The sequence below is a fragment of the Hemicordylus capensis genome, chromosome 11 (genome assembly GCF_027244095.1).
Source record: "Hemicordylus capensis ecotype Gifberg chromosome 11, rHemCap1.1.pri, whole genome shotgun sequence".
In the NCBI taxonomy this organism is placed as follows: domain Eukaryota; kingdom Metazoa; phylum Chordata; class Lepidosauria; order Squamata; family Cordylidae; genus Hemicordylus; species Hemicordylus capensis.
Window position 1 is genome coordinate 25,937,276 of NC_069667.1, and position 15,548 is coordinate 25,952,823.

General features: G+C 41.5%; 1 protein-coding gene across 13 annotated transcripts in view; it reads left to right on the forward strand.

The window, feature by feature from the left end:
* PCDH11X (protocadherin 11 X-linked) overlaps window positions 1-15,548 on the forward strand; it is a 651,427-nt gene that overhangs the window by 67,496 nt on the left and 568,383 nt on the right. The window contains exon 2 of one of the 13 annotated variants that reach the window (XM_053273695.1): window positions 846-1,056. The exons of the other annotated variants lie outside the window; for them this stretch is intronic. The gene's annotated coding sequence lies outside the window, so the exon portion shown is untranslated. The remainder of the gene's footprint in view (window positions 1-845; window positions 1,057-15,548) is intronic. 13 annotated transcript variants of the gene reach the window in all.

Below are 15,548 nucleotides of genomic sequence, written 5' to 3' on the forward strand. Positions count from 1 at the left end.
AGGAACTTGGCTTCTCAACAGAAAAATGAGAGACTATCAACAGTCACGGAAAGGAATATATCGTAATGCTCTGTAATAAATCGCAGGATATGAGTAAGAAGGGCACCTTTTGAGGTCTTTTTGTCCAAGGCCCTGCTTACTTTTGCAGTATCCCTGCCAGATGCCTGTCCCAGCCTCTGCTTGAAAACCTCCCGCAAATGAAATCTTACCACTGCATGAGGCAGAAGGGGATAGAAGGGAGCCATCACTTTGCTTCGTTATTCTTAATCCAAATCATCCTTACTTAACAAAATACCAAAATTGCACAATGCCCTCACAGCCCTCTGCAAATTTTATTTGGCCACTACATTTACAAGATAGTTATAGCATTCCCGAAAGTAATGAGAGAATAATTTAATGGGGTTTAAAAACAAAAAACCAAAAACCAACCTACTGCCATTTGCTAGACTGGCACTACAAAATACGTCCTATTTATCCTCCAAAGATATTTTTATGCTCATTTGATTTAATGTCAAATTAAATGTAACCAAGGGCACTGGAGAAGGATTTTGAACAAGAAAGAGAGTGCAATTCATTATCCTCAGGCTGTGTGGTTGAACAATTAGTGCTCAGATTTCATAATGGTGATGTGAAAGCTTTATTATTATTTTTCATAAACAAAATAATCTAAAGGCATTTATTTTGTTGACTTTACAGTTGTGTTTAAGTTGCCATTTATTATTTGCTGAGTGCTCTTGTCATTCTTCATACAATAGATGCAGAAAGGCAAGGTCTCAATGGCTCCCAGCGGTGTGGGGAGAAAGATGCAATTATGTTACATTGGCTGTTTGTATGTTTTGCTATAGATGATGCATGTTCTTTGTATGAGGCCTACTGGAAGTTCAGATCTCTGTGTGTGGACATGTAGCCCCTACCCACTTTTAAAGAGTTGCTGCTCCTTCAACCCTGGTGACAAGCATAAAATTGGTGATGGGCTGAAGCAAGAATTGGACGAGCTATGCTAAGCGCTAATTTGCTGATGCTGCAAGACTTGGAATCCGGCTGTGATGTTCTAAGGTGATTTTAATAATCCAGGGAAGAAGCTTCTTAATGACCTTGTGTTCTGCTGCTACATTTCAGGATTCCTTCTCTCGTGGGGAGGGACAAAATGGGATTTGTTGTCTCAGTAGCCATTTTTCCAGAGCTGCTGTTTTGCTAAAAGCTCAGGATTGGGTTTATACTTTATATTAACCCTCACTTTTTTGGGGGGGTGGGTCATAAAATATGTGAGGCTAAAATGCTCTCTCTTCGATACGATCACTGGATAAGAATACAAAAAGTTCAACTCGTTAAACACAGGATTCCTTCTGGGACGGTGTAGTGTGTGCTTCTGTAATGCTAGCTATACATTCACATGACCATTTCATTAGACGTAGATGCTCAAGGTTCTAGACTTTTATTAATTAAAAAGTATGTGTCTGTTGCTTTTCAAGGAGAAATAAATGAGAGGGGACCCTTGGATGACTCCCTGCGATCTTTAAGAGGCCCAATGTGCTTCAGATGAAAACCTTTCACAAGGGTGCTTTCACAGATTAATAAAACATTTTTATGAGAAGGCTGAAATCATAGGAACACAGGAAGCTGCCTTCTACCAAGTCAGAGCATTGGTCTCTTTAGCTCAATATTGCGGACAGGAGACTCTCTCAGCCCTGTCTGGAGATGCTGCCAGGGAGGGAATCTGGGACCTTGATACTCCTCCCAGATCTCCCCCAGGGAATATCTTACAGTGCTCAGTAGTTTCCCATTCAAATGCAACCAGGGTGGACTCTGCTTAGCAAGAGCATTCCTCTATGGGTAGGATCTCCTTTTTCCAGGCAGGCATTGCCTTTTTAAGGCACCTAAACAACTGTATGAGGTTAAGGTTATGACTGGGAGCCAAGTATTCACAGGCAACTGTAATTGGATTTAGTTAAACAAATCGGCTAATAGGATAAATATATGCAGGTTTTAAGAACTACCTCATCTCATTTTGAGGAGTGTGTTCTGCTTCTCTGAAACATGAAATAAATCAATATACATGTCAACAGTCTTTGTGTCTGGATTATCTTGGAATTGGCCGATATCAGGAGACTGCATCAATTATTTGCTTCTCATTTTTTTAAAAAAATTAGGACTTTAATCATGATGGCTGACATACTGTGCAACATTATGTGTGTGTTGCAATGTGCTGTTTTAACAATTGTACAGGCGCATTTCTGCCACTACATGCAAAAACTGTAAAAATGTAATTGCCTAATTGTTGTCTGCATTTGCATAATTTCTGCATGGAACGCAAGAGTGCTCTTGTGCAGCTGTGTGAAAGTTGTGCTGCAAGACACGCACAACATTGTGCAGAATGTCAGCCAGCCTTTATAGAACTGGATATTGAGGCAATATATATATCACATTAGGATTAGAGTTGCCACCAAACTCGCTTTTTATCACCTAAAATCAAACAAATCATCCAAGTTCCTGCTTAGCCAAAACATCTGGGGAATTTTGAGAGAGGTGTGTAGAAGTTACGAAAAGACCAACAAATTTAGAGGGTGGTTGTGCCCATCTGGCTGCTTGCTCTTTGGCTGAGATAAGCTCAACAAAAATTAGAGAGAGGTCAGCATGCAGCAGCATCTGGCTGTGAGTGATTTCATCAGTAGATGTTTCCACTGAGCCTGATCATAAATACCTGCATCAGTCCTGCCTCGCAGTACCACTCCCCCCCCCCCCAGCTTGGAGGGCGATTCTCACTTGGAAAGATGCAGCATCCACATTGTGCATCATCTAAAGAAAGATCCACTGCTCATCTCATGACTGTCTGTTGACAACAGCAAAATCCCCCTGTGATGTGAGACATGCTGTTCAAAAAATGTTCACTGAATACAGCAATAACTGCAGAGAAGGAATAGACTTGCAGGGGGGCATGGGAATGTATCATACAGCTGTGAGCAGTTTGGCACTGAAGGGAACATTGAAAGAGAGGAGGAAAAAGAAGTGTAAATTTCAGAAAAAAGGTGTCCTTGCATGAGCAGCCAGTCATAAGGAGGAAAAACTAGACACACAATCTCCCATTCTTAAATATGATGCTGGTCATGTGGTGTGTTTCACATTCATACTTAATTTGTCTGGAAGGCTTATCCCTGTGAACGTGGACATGTGGGGAAGGATTGATTGATTGATTGATTAAGTGCCGTCAAGTCAGTACCGACTCTTAGCAACCACATAGGTAGATTCTGTCCAGGATGTTCTGTCTTCAGCCTGGCCTTTCAGGTCTCTCAAAGGTTTATTCATTGCTGTCGTAATCAAGTCCACCCACTTGGCTGTTGTTCATCCTCTTCTCTTCCCTTCAACTTTTCCCAGCATTGTGGACTTCTCAAGGCAGCTGGGTTTTTGCATAATGTTTCCAAAGTAGGATAGTGTGAGCCTGGTCATTTGTGCCTCGAGTGAAAATGTGTGTGTTTGTTTTCCTGGCTGTCCATGGTCTCCTCCAAAGTCTTCTCCAGCACCAAAGTTCAAAAACATCAATACTTTTTCTGCCTTGCTTCTTCAAGTCCAGTTTTCACATCCATAGAGTGTTATGGGGAAAACCATTGTCCAGATGATTCTAATCTTTGTAGGTATAGACATGTCACGGCATCTAAATATCCTTTCCAAGGCCTTCATTGCAACCCTACCAAGTGTTAGTCTGTGGCGTATTTCTTGACTGCTGGATCCTTTCCTGTTGATGGTTGATCCTAAAAAGCAAAAGCTACCCACCGTTTCAATGTCTTCATTATCAATTCTGAGGCTGGTTGCTGTACCCGTTGTCATTAGTTTAGTCTTTACATTTAGTTGTAGAAAAAAGCATAGTATACTGCAATACAATCTCTCTTGGAATCTGTCTTGATCTTACTTACAAAGATCAACTCTCTTTAGAAAGACACTTTATTGTGCAAAAATAAAGTTGGTATACATGAAATAAAACGTTTCGGCATACATGCCACCATCAGTGAAACAAACAAGCACAGAATAAGAGGCCTCTTCTGTTCCCCAAAGATCATCCATAGCTAAACAATATAAATAATGTTTCACTTTGATGCCTCCCTATGGATCAGAGTGGCTCTCCTGGCCACGGCTTCCACCTGCTGTTCCAGCAGGAGCGTGAGTCCAGGATGACCCCCTAATCATGAGCCTGCTCTTTCAAGGAGATCGTGACCCCTTCAAGGGAACACTCAGAGCTGGAACCTGGCCAGATCGAGAACTGAACAAGAGCAACTCTGTCTTGGAGGGATTAAGCCTGAGCTTGTTTTGGTCCATCCAAACCCTTACAGCCTCCAGACACTAAGACAACACATTCACAGCATCCCTGGATTGGCCCAAGGTGGCGATGTACAACTGAGAATCGTCAGCATAATAATGATACCTCACCCTGAACTGGGTGACCACACCCAGCAGCTTCATATATATGTTAAAAAGTGTGGGAGTGAGGGCTGAGCCCTGTGGCACTCCACAAGAGAGAGGCCATGGCCTAGAACACCCACCTCCAATGCAAACTGCCTGAAACTGCCCATTAAGGTACAAAACTGTTATCTTTGAGTTATCTATCCCAAATATTTCTGAAGCAATGTAGAAAGGCTCAGTTATGTTCCATTGCTGTTTTTTTTCTATGCCTGTATTATCAAGCGGGAGATTCCTCATTAGAAGACACACAATTTTAATTCCAGACTTGCAGATCCCTAGCTGACCCCTCTTGCAAGCATTAACCACTCATCAAATGTGCATTATCTCTGTGCAGTCCTCCTTTTCAAGTATGTCATGGGAGGCAGGCATTGCTCCCTGATAGAGCACCTGTTTTGCATGCAGAAGCAAGTTCTGTCTCTGGTAGCTCTAGATAGGGCTAACGAACCCCTCTCCTTGGAAATCTGGAGAGATGCTGTTGGTCAGTGTAGGCAATATTGTGATGGATAGATCATTGGCATGTTATTCAGTAGAAGGCAGTTTCATATGTTGATATGAACATAGTGTGAATAATTGCACTTTTCAGTTTCTAGATTTCTTTTGACAATTTTGTAGTGTGTGTGTGTGTGTGGGGGGAATTGTGGATAAGTGAGTCAGTGCTATTTGTGGAAATGAAATGGCCCTGCCAGCATGTTTTACCAACATGCATTAGAAACGTGATTTCCAATTTCCAGACCATGCTTTGCAATAATTCTGGCTGCTGTTCTTCGTTTGAGAAGGGGGGAAAAAGAAATAGAGAAATGTGAAGTACAGGAAATTGCATGAGTATAAGGCAGTTTGGAAGACAATGAAAATCCCATTTCAGAAGAGATTGCGTCTCTCATGGTTACTTTAACAAATGGACTACACAGCTTTGCAGTTTTGTTGACAGTATTCCCCCCCCCCCCTTCTAGGGTAAGTTCATCCCAACAAAACTTTTACAGTGATGTCTCATCATTTTTGGTGCAAAATCTCTCTCTTCTTGTGTGGGTACATCATCTGGACTCAGCTGAATTATAGAGAGATTACCTATTCAGCTGGCTATTTTCCCCATATTATTTTGTGCCCCCTCCCTAGCTATCAACCCAGTGTAAGACTTTTGTAAGTCTGCATGATGCTATGCTATGCTATCTGAAGCATTGTGTTCTTTGACTCATGGATAGCACTGAAGGAATGGGAAGGCTGGACTTTTAATCATGGTTTTCAGTAACCAACCCAAACCTGGAATAATGTAGGCTTGATCGACTGATTGATTAAGTGCCGTGAAGTTGGTGCCAACTCTTAGAGACCACATAGGTAGATTCTCTCCAGGATGATCTGTCTTCAACTTGGCCTTTAAGTCTCTCAGTGGTGCATTCATTGCTGTCGTAATCGAGTCCATCCATCCTGCTGTTGGTTACCCACTTCTGCTCTTTCATTCAACTTCTCCCAGCATTATGGATGAGCTGTGTCTTCGCATAATGTGTCCGAAGTATGATAGTTTGAGCCTGGTCATTTGTGCCTGGAGTGAAATTTCTGGATTGATTTGTTCTATTCTATGATCCATTTATTTGTTTTCCTGGCTGTCCATGGTATCCTCTAAAGTCTTCTCCAGCACCAAAGTTCAAGAGTGTCAATACTTTTTCTTTCCTGCTTCTTCAGAGTCCAGCTTTCGCATCCATAGAGTGTCATGGGAAAACCCATTATCCAAACGATTCTAATCTTTGTAAGTATAGACATGTCACAGCATCTAAATATCCTTTCCAAGGCCTTCATTGCAACCCTACCAAGTGCTAGTCTTAGGCATATTTCTTGACTGCTGGATCCTTTCCTGTTGATGGTTGATCCTAAAAAGCAGTAGCTATCCACCATTTCAGTGTCTTCATTATCAATTCTGAGGCTGGTTGCTGTACCCATTGTAATTAGTTTAGTCATCTTTACATTTAGGTGCCGTCCCATTTTTTCACTGTGCTCCTTGACTTTCATTACTAGAGGCTGAACAGACATGTAATATTTGAAGATTGGTCATCATGATTAGGAGTCCCCTTTGCATGTAAATAACCTGCTCCCTTCCCTTTTCAAGCCTAATGGGCGTTAACGCTTGCCAGGGTTTGCAAATTGACATCTAACCTTGGTTTCAAACATCGGGGTTGAAACTGACAACTATGGTTAAGAAATTGATGGTGGTTCATGGTGACTTAAATGGGTTGATCCCACATTTAAACCAAGTTTCAGTTGTGTAGAAAGATTGCAGAGTCTTATTTCTGTACACACTGAAGGGAAAAGTAGGCAAAGGTTTTATAATCCTGAATTATTTTGCAACGTGACGTGTTAAGTCTCTCCCCCTGCCCCCATTTAGACATTCTATTTGTTTAGGTCATTCAAGAAAATAACATTCATGTTGTTATACTTCCATTCACATTTATTCCAGGGCAATTGTCTGGAGTTGTCCCAGAACCCTGGAACTCGCTTCCTAATGAAATTAGAGTTTCCCCTTCCCTGAATGTTTTTTTTAAGAAGGACCTAAAAACATATCTGTTTAGTCAGACTTTTAGTTTGTAGTTTTAAAGCTTCGGTTTTAGAGTGCTTATTGTATTTTAAATTGTTTTAATTATGTTAGTGTTTTAATAGGTTTTATATTGTGATACCCAGGGACATTTTTGTATGGGGCGCTATATAAATGTACTAAATAAATAATAAAGCAGTAAATTCCCATTCCTCATAGACTCTAATGGAGTGCAGCTGTTGTGGTGAAATTTGAAAACCCTGCTCCCTGGAAAATGACACTTGGGGTCCCCTTCTACAAAGGACCGCTCATCTTTCACCAAAGAGATGAGATTGTGTTTCTCTGCTGATATTTTTAAGAGGAACAGGTTGCATCTCCTCCAACCTGGATGAGTACTGGCAACTCATTAATTACTTATTTGGAGCTCTAGTCATTAGTTTTGGAACAGATGAAAAATAAACTGAAATGATTCCATTTGGATCCTTTCCCCCCCATTCATTCCAGAATGAATGCTCACCTGTAACTTCTTCTCCCTCTTCCTCTCCTCCTCCTCCTATACTGCTTTTCAACAAAAGTTTCCAAAGCAGTTTACACAGAAAAATAATTAAGATGGTTCCCTGTCCCCAAAGGGCTCACAGTCTAAAAAGAAACATAAGCCAGACACCGACGACAGCCACAGGAGGGATGCTGTACTGGGGTTGGATAGGGCCAGTTGCTCTCTCCCTGCTAAATATAAGAGAGTACATAACAGAGAAATATATCTGCTTCTGGTTCAGTGGTGAACAGCTTGCACTAAATATTGCTACATCATCATCTTCTACAAGTCGAGTGGAGGAAGGCCATCTTTCTCGGCTTCCAGGCAGTTGTTATGATCTCGTTATGAATAGCTGATTTCAGATATATGTATATTTTGGGTTACAGAAAATAGAGAGAGTTATCTTGCCATGGGGCCTTAGAAAAATTCAAGAACCTGTTTTTGAAGGAGCTCCTCCTATTGTTCAGAACTTGATTACGAAAGAAACCCGCCCACCAAATCTTCTCTGAGAAACTTTGTCGAAGTGCAAGGACCACATCACCAGACAAAATTGTATCAAGCTGTAGCTGTCCCCAGTATCCCCGAGGAAGGAGCAATCTTGTTGAATTTCAGTAATTGCCTTCTGCCCTACCTAAATCCCCCTGCCCTGGAATTTCAATTGGATAAATTATTTCTCAATACTTTCCCCAAAGCCACTTTAGTGCCCTGTTGCTGGCACAGAATTTCAGTGATGTGAGAAACAAACCCTCCACTTAGTGCCGATAAAGCACTTTGGGGATATTTCAGGATGGAAGGTACCATATACTTAAATAGCACTATTAAGCAGGAGCAGTTGCAACTTGCAATATGGTGCAAGGCTGTGTGGGTTTTTTTTAGCCTGTATGGGAGATGTGAAATCTTAACCTACTTTCCCCTTCGTTAGGTGCACAAATAAAATCACAGATGAAAATGGAACACCATTTATTATCTATTGTGTCTTATGTTAAGCAGTAGATCGTATTTTGTGTTCCTTAATGGAAGGGAAATCATCTCAAGAGCTTCAGGCCATGATTAATTCCACCATTCCAAATTAATGCATCATTGCTATAGATGAGCAGATATCTTCTAGCTTCTCAAATATATAACGACATGTTAAAAAGCTTATGAGATCTGGAGGGACTCATCAAGCTTTTGCTGTATTATGTCCATCTTACCGTTTTAATCATGGATTCCATCTTATTCGTTTTCAACTTTATTTTATCTAAAATAATCTTTTCATCACTTAGCAAAATGCAAGTGTTATATCCCAGACCAATCTGCCAAGTGTTGTGCTCTCTCTCTCTCTCTCTCTCTCTCTCTCTCTCTCTCAGCAGAGGTGATAGCACTAGTTTGGATCTCTGTACAATGCAAGATATTTTTGATGGTGAGATTACCAATGCCAAAAGCCGCCTGGAGATAATCCAGAACTTCAGTTTAAATATTCTTGGAAGTGTGAGGGGCATTGATCATTGATGAATTGGATGTGTAGCATTGGCAATGGAGAGCAAGCACTGGCATCAAAAAGTATCTGAGATGGCATTGACATGTGTGGCAAGAATCCGAGTTTACAGATCTAGAGTGCAAAATGGGATGGTCATTTTGATCATTTCAGCAGGACTGGTCATTTCTGGTTTCACATTTCATTGGGACTGAACTGGCTCCATTTCGATTTGCTGTTGAACCACCGAACCAATCTGGTTTGATGTGAACCGGTTCTACATTGAATGGTTTGTGCACAACCCTAGCTATAGGCATTGCCCAGTAAGGTTTTAACAGTTATTTTATGGCTTTCAGACATCTTAATTTTCAGCAAGTTTGTAGCCTGAGTCTAGGTTTGCTCTAGGAATTGGACTGATGGGAAGATCTAATGACTGGGAATGGTGCCAATGAAATTAATAGGACAAGCTAGAGCAATGGAGCACTTGCAAAACAAGTACATTTGCGCTCGTGCAAGAAGTTAGCTTAGTTGCTAACCTCCCAAATACTGGGAATTTGCACACAAGCACTGTTGTGTTATAGCAGTCTCGTGCAAATGTTCCCATTAAAACAAATTAAGTGTGTCACAGTTGAGCAACTACAAACATGGTTGTGGGTAGCGCAGCACATGTCTGGAGCACAAACTCAACTGAGCTCAACTGGCAAATCCCATAGTTTGGTGCTAGCTCAGCAAGTGCTCCATTGCTTTGGATATCAGCCGAGAATTTAAAACAGACATGCGGAATAAATAAATTAAACATTCAAGAAAATGGGGTGGTGGAGAGGAGAGAACCTACCCCAGATGTCTGAATCCCACACCAGAATTAATCACAAATCTGTTTTTTGCATTGTTTCTGGAAACTTCTCTGGTTCAAGTTATGGGGAATCTTTAAGTAATGAGAATGCAGCCACTGGGAATGCCTTTCTGTGCAGTCCTATCCAGAAATTGATTAGGTCTGCCTTGAGGCATGACAGTTCTCTTACGTATGTTTTAAGGCTTTGAAGAAATTGCAGCTCATGTCAACCTCTATATACATGTTAAGTTCAACGTATGTACAATCTGTGTACAGTATATGCACATGCAGATCTGTACATGCATACTATTCACACATGGCATTGAATACAGCAGTACACTTCCTATTTGAAGCATGTCTTTGTGGGGGTCTGAACCCAGGTTTATTTTTATGATGAACACGTGTACATACATTCATGCAAAAAATGTTCATGTGTACAAACACCTGAACACATGTCTGAATAGGGAGAGAGAGAGAGATATCTCGGATCAAAGGATTTATCGTCCCCATTTCCTAAAGGAGAAGGACATTAAATAAAATGGCTAGAAAAATCATTAGAGTCTGTAGACAATTCTTAGGTAAGTAAAATGGCAAAACATTTCACGCTCTTAACTGAAGGGTCCCGCGGGGGCTGTGCCACTGTTAAATTGTTCTATTTGACTGTTCTTGTACTCTGCAAAGTTTTCATTTGAGGAAATGGATGGTGTGTGTGACATTTCACTTTCTGTGAAAGTGCTCAAAGGGAAGAATGTAAAAGGCTTCTACCCATCAGAAAAGTGAAATCTTGAAACACAATCCAGCTGGGCTTATTCAATTTCTATTATTCAGTTCTATTCCAAAGACCAGCCATGATTGGAAACATAGGGAATCCATAAAATTGACAAAAGATAAATAATCCCATCTCTGTATGTAATTTTCATTACATTTGCAAACAAATTGGCACCATTTGGCATTTGCTTACAGTTGGTGGACCTTGGAATCTGGCGGTGGGTGGGTTGGGGATAAATCCAAAAGTTGATCCCACGATACCTAGGTTTGCCTTTTCCTTGGGGCTCGGAGACTTGCTCTGTGGGCTTGAATATGCCAACTTTCATAGGAATGTTATTGTGAACAATTAAAAATGATCACTATATCACTTGTACTGTTCCAAATACATTGTTAAAAGAAGCCCTTCTTTCTTGGTGCTAAATGTTGGTTGAAGTTGTACCTCACTAGTGAAAGATGCTAAAGTTTACACTTTGGCAGACTTCCAAGAGAGAAGGAATTATGAAAGCGGAGGAGCAACTGCCAAGAATGCCCCTGTCCTGCCTTGTTGGTCCTTGCACCTGGGTAATGCATGTGTGAGGAGACTCAGTTGTAGGCATGGTAGTGAGAGACAGGATAAGCCTCTTCACTGGCAATGGTGCAATGGTGGTGTTGCACAGCAGCAGTTTCTACCATTGCCAGAATGGGGCTCTTGTTCAAAAACACCACATAAAAACAAACAATCATTAAAAACCGTAGGATTGTCCAGTTCACTTCAAATTCACTGCACAGAATCCTGCCAACCTGTACTCCCCCTGGGCCAGATTCCGAAGTCCTAGGCCGAGCCATTTTAATTTTCCTGATTCCCCCACCCCACCCCATTTCCTTGTTGACCTCTGTGGAGAATAATCCAGTTTTCTTTCCATTTCAGAATGGCGGTTGCAACCCTTTTGTGCTTTCAACCGTCCAGAATGAATTCCGATATGAATTCTGGCAATTCCAATCCAATATTGGGGACCCAGTATTGGATCAGAACTTGGCTGGTTTTTTACCGATTGCAGCAATGTCAGCTCTGTTCCAGCAATGCAGATCCAAGTATGCACAGTAGACCTTGTCAGAAATCATGATGGGCATTCATCCCCTCAGATGCTACTGACCACCCTGGCTGCCTAGTGTGCTAAAGCTAGTTTGGACTAGTGGTCTGACTGACAAGGCAACTGAATAGTTCGAAACTGACTCAAAAGAGGTTAAATGTGTCACCCAGTTGCTGAGAATTCTGGCTTTGAACACTGGCTTAAAATCTGGACGGGAGGTCTTGCTAAATGCCCAAAGAAGGGGGGAATGCAGTATTTGCTGATAGTTCCAGGCTGTCTGAATTGGGAAAACTTCTGCCTCTGGACCTGAACGTTTTCTCTTCTAGTCGTATGGAGAACTGGCATCTGGCATGCCCCAAATAAGTGGGAATCAAGAGGATTAATTGCAGCATGATAGAATTAAGCCTGCATGTTGCATGTTCTTTGTGGTGGAGGCTACATAAGCTATTGTCAAGCTGAGCCCTTAATTCACCCTCTTGAACAAGCAAGAACAAGGACAGGAAATGGCACATGCTGCTGTGCACTCATTTTTGAAATGGCCTTAAGATGCATGGAGCAGGAAACCAATATTAAAATACATTTTTTCCTAACAGTATTACAGCTGTAATCTCGCAATCCTATTTTGGGGGGACATGTTTGCCATTTGTGTATGTTGCAAGGCAAAGCTGGGCTCAGCGAAGATTCAGCACTTGCCTCCCCCTTCCCCTTCATATTTTCCGCCTCATGTCTTCTCTTGACAGCCTGTTTCACAAATATATTAATGTTTGGGAAGCTACCCTGCAAGGTAGACAACAGGATATATGTCATTTGTTCTGGCAGATTCTGGAAATGGACGTTGTAATTTAAAAGATTTCTTCCCCTAAAAAGGATGCAGCTAGCAGGGTTCTTAAAGCTGTGATTAGAAGTCTGGAAATTGAAATCTAAGACGTGAATGCTAAGACATGATCCCTGGAGAACAAATATCTTGCCCTGATTCCTTGCTGGCATGAATAGCTGCCTAGTGAAATAATGTACCGGTTTCCTTGGTTTGAGTTAGAATTACAAATACTAACATCTTATTCTTTTACACAAGACTGTGAGGAGCGTTTTCTCTCTCTCCCCTACTTGCTGTAGATGGGACAACTGAAATACCTTTTTTTAAAAAGTCCGATAATGAGCTTTTGGCTAAACTGTGGGAAGGGGAGACGTTTTCCCATGATGCTTCAGGCCAAGCTGTTTCATTTCCCCTCCTTGCATTGACTTCTCTAGCTCTGAGTTATTCTTGTATCTTTGTCTAGCATGAGTGGTGTATACTGTTTATACCCTGACAGTGCAAAATGTGTTCACTAAAAACTGCATAGTGTTGGTACTGGAAGTGAATCCATTGAACAGGTGATTTGTAAAAATAGTGCCTATGTAGCTTCACGTGAGACAAAATTAAAGACAGACCATACCTTCAGGCTCACCATCTTTAACAACCACAAACTTCTAGAGTTTGTAGCTGAAAGAGAGAAGCTCTCTTCACAAGTTCTCTCCCTACATTCACAGAATGTGGGGAGAAAGGAAGTGTGCTGTTAGCCATGAGTCCCCCACCATGCATATGTGCTCTCACACCCCAGAGAGATCCCGTGTTCCGTTCTTGTCTGCAGAGGCAAGTGCTAAACATGGCTGTCTTTGACGGGGATGGGCCAGAGTGCAGTTTGGTGTTGAAGGGTGTGACTAGCCACAATCAGTGTCCCCTCTAAGGTGTGTGCACATGCAGGCACTCACAAGTTAATTTTAGATCCGCTCAGTTAATTTTAGATCCCACTCCAGTTGAATCAGGAAGGCCCCATTCTGAATATACATGCGCACACACTGCCTTGATATAGCCACCCAAAACAAAACTCATTCTGCACACAGATAAAACAAAAATTAGAGAGAACATTGGTCTGAATCCTCTTTTCAGTGAACATAGGAAGATCATTTGTGAAGAGGCTTGTTTTTTAAAAAGTGTGAGTGAATTCAACCAGAAGGATAGGGAAATGAACCATTGACCCAAGACAGATTCCTCCTGGGTAAAGTAAACTGTCGAGCAATGTACATAGTCAAACGGTAAACCCGTCACAATTTAACTCTCTTTGCCATAGTGAATAATCTTTGTGAATAAGAATATGGGAAGCTGCCATATACTGAGTCAGACCATTGCAGCTCCATTCCCTAAGGGCAGTGCTCACACATGTAGTCTCCTATTGAAATGCAACCAGGGTGGACCCTGCTTAGCAAAGTGGACAAGTCATGCTTGCTACCACCAGACCAGCTTCTCCCTTCTGGAAAGTTCATTACTGTGCCTAAGAAATCCTGATTCGCCCACTTCAAGAATATCACAGTTCTTTTCATCAAATATAGACTTGGTGTGCTTATTATTTCTTGTGTTAGGTTTGATGCCAACTTGTCCTGCTTCATTGCTGTTGGTAAGTGCTTCTCTCTAACACCAATCCATGCCATTTTGCTGCATAATGGACTTTTAAAGGTGCTGTAGTTTCCCCATCTAAGTAAATTGAAGTAGAGGTCTTATCAGCAGGGATTCCTTCACCTTTTCTTCCGTGCTTTTTGTCCTCATTTAGTACATCTGATGCCCAAGTGCAGGCCATGACTATTTCTTTGCTAACTTGTGTTGCCTCTCTTTTCTGAGTATTGCCAGTTTAACAGGAAAGTGAATGTGGCATGTGACCATTAAATACGTGACAATCATAGTATTTTTTGAAATACTTGCAACTCAACCACCCGTCCCCCCTGGCATTGAGTATGCAAGTATTTTGGGATGCAGAATGAAATACCTCTATTTTGAGAGAAGTACCATCTGTAATAGAACATATATATTTTGCATATATGGGCTTAATATCAAGGCACAATTGAATAACCAGATATATTTCTTGTGTGACCCTGTGTGTGCCTTCATGGAATGAATATTGCTTAATTCCAAGCAAACATAATTAAGATGTGTAATTGTGTGTCATGTTTTATGCAACATCGCTTGGGGGGGGGAAAATGCTAACTTTGATGTACTGTTGTGCATTCCAATAGTGTTTTAAACAGAATGTTTTAAATTTTTTAATTGCAGTCTTATCAGTTTTAAGAACATAAGAACAGCCCTGCTGGATCATGCCTAAGGCCCATCCAGTCCAGCCTCCTGTTTCATACAGTAGCCCTCCAGATGCTGCTGGAAGCCTACAGGCAGGAGTTGAGGGTAAGCCTTCCCTCCGGCTGTTACTCCCCTGCAACTGGTATGGATGCCTACAGCCCTCCGACTAGTAGCCATTGATAGACCTCTCCTCCATGAAGTTATCCAAGCCCCTCTTAAAGCCATCCAGGTTGTTGGCTATCACCACATCTTGTGGCAGAGAATTCTACCAGTTGATTATGCATTGTGTGAAAAAGTACTTCCGTTTGCTGGTCCTAAATTTCCTGGAAATCAATTTCACGGGATGACCCCTGGTTCTAGTGTTATGTGAGAGGGAGAAGATTTTCTGTGCATCCACTTTCTCTACACCATGCATGATTTAGATGATTTTAGACCTCTATCATGTCTCCCCGCAGTTTTCTTTTTTCTAAACCCTTTTTGTAAACATAAGGAAGGTGTTTATTTATCAATCAATCAATCAATCAATCAATAATAAGGTGCTCTAGGCCCCAATCAGCCTCTTCTGCACCTTTTCCAGTTCTACAATGTCCTTTTTTAGATGTGGTGACCAGAATTCTACGCAGTACTCCAGGTGTGGCACCATAGTTTTCTATAAGGCATTATAATATTAGCAGTTTTATTTTCAATCCCCTTCCTAATGATCCCTAGCATGGAATTGGCTTTTTTCACAGCTGCCGCACATTGAGTCAACACTTCCAACGAGCTGTCCACCACGACCCCAAGATCCCTCTCCTGGTCAGTCACTGATAGC